This window comes from Naumovozyma dairenensis, chromosome 7 (assembly GCF_000227115.2).
Source record: "Naumovozyma dairenensis CBS 421 chromosome 7, complete genome".
NCBI classification, from domain to species: domain Eukaryota; kingdom Fungi; phylum Ascomycota; class Saccharomycetes; order Saccharomycetales; family Saccharomycetaceae; genus Naumovozyma; species Naumovozyma dairenensis.
In genome coordinates, this window is record NC_016485.2 from 974237 (window position 1) to 976214 (window position 1978).

The following is a 1978-nucleotide window of genomic DNA, read 5'->3' on the forward strand; positions in this document are numbered from 1 at the left end:
CAATATATGTTTAATATGTTATATTCCCTAAAAGCAATATGCTTCGAATATGTAGCAACTGCGTTTAGTGTTAGATACGTTCTGAAACAAAGGGTTGAGTCAGAGTCTTGAGAAGATCCAAGATCCTTCCAAGGGATATATAAGAGGCAAGGATATCTTCTTAGAGCCGTATATTCTGCATATGTAGTTTATGTAATAGCATAGAACTAAGTAACAACGAAGTAACTAAGTAATTAAGTACTTTATAAACATATTTTCAAACCTTTCAAACAACAACGACAAAATGAACAACAATCAAGATTTTCACAACAATTTGTCTGAGGACGTAGTCCTTTCTGACGATGTCCCAACGCCTTTACTACATGAAATTGTATTTTTGAACCAGTATTTTTATTGGAATTTGTCTAGACTTTGTATTTTTTCACTGGATATTACGATTCACAATGTATCAATAGTAAGTAGTTATAACGTAATAATACAAAATAAACGTAAAAGGTCCTTGGTTTCTTTATATAGTTACATAAAGTGTTATGTAAAGTACATGAATTATATAAGGTGTTATTTTCCTTTGACGATATTTGACGTGCAACAAGATCCTTTTGTACGGGTTACAGTGTCGGTAACTTAAGGGTGAAACAATACCGCTTTTAGATATATATTTCAAAGACTCTATGAGGCTTAATATTAACATATACATTATATTGGCTTTTAATTAAGGCAATGATCATTGGTTGTAAAAAGTGAAGGTAATTTTTAATAGAATAAAAGTTCTATATTCTCCTCTGTTTTATGTATACAAATAATGGGTAATAATCAATAATATTCTAATATACAGTTGTTGTGTTGCTTTCAAAAGACAGTTCCTTATTTTGGATACTTTTCATTTTGTTAATCGTCATCAACTAGATATTTACGATTTGGCGTCATATTTTTAATTCCAAATCAAGAAACTAGTTCAGAACAAGGTGTTGTACAAAATACAAATGCCAATGTAGCGTGCCCAAATATTTTTAAGAAAGGAAGGTTAAGAACAAGAAAAAAGAAATTTACAGATACAAAAGCAAAGTATTCGAGGTGATATTGCTTCTTAGGAGATATAACATATTAAATCATATATTGGATGCACCTTAGACTGCAGGATCTGACCTTATAGGTAGATTCGTTGTCAGAATTGCTCCTTCCCGTCCTAGGACAGGAATGTAATATATATTATACACTTTACGTATGAAATAAAACTTTTTTATATAGAAAACATATATTTTGTTGTACGAAACCACGTGTCTGTACACTATGTGCCAGATACATATAATTCCGACAAAAAAGATACCTCCAACATCTGTTTTTGTATGATTTCAAAAATCTAACACCTATTTTGTTCGGTTTTCGGGATAAGTCACTGAGATTGTTTATGATCCTCAAATAAAAAGTTGCAAAAAAACAATCGACCCCAGTGAGGATTGAACTCACGATCTTGCGATTAACTAGTCGCGCGTCCTTAAACCAGCTTGGTCCATGGAGTCCCCTAATTTGCTTTTTTTGTAAAAATATGATTTGGTATATTAGTTTTGAATCTTGATTTTCTGACGAGAAGACTATAAGATTCTTATGAAATGTATGATTTTTGTTGCTCTCTTCTTATATAGTATAAAATAGATAACTAATAAAAGATATAAAGTAACGACTGAAACGTTTCTAATTCCAGCTCGACCCTTAGTCCTTTTATATCTTTCAAAATTATTTTATCTAATCGCTTGCCCGTCATAGTTAGCTTAGATAATCAACGAGCTTATTTAATCATATTTCGTTCTGGAACATTTGATAATTTGGGGATCATATTGTATCATAGACGTACTCCTTAATCTTGTGTTACTCCTTATGTTATTCTGTTTCATTGTAATGCACTGTGTTACTAAAATAGGAGTAGGATAAAGATTGGATAGGACAATAATAGAATGGTAATAGAATGTAGAAGTAGGGA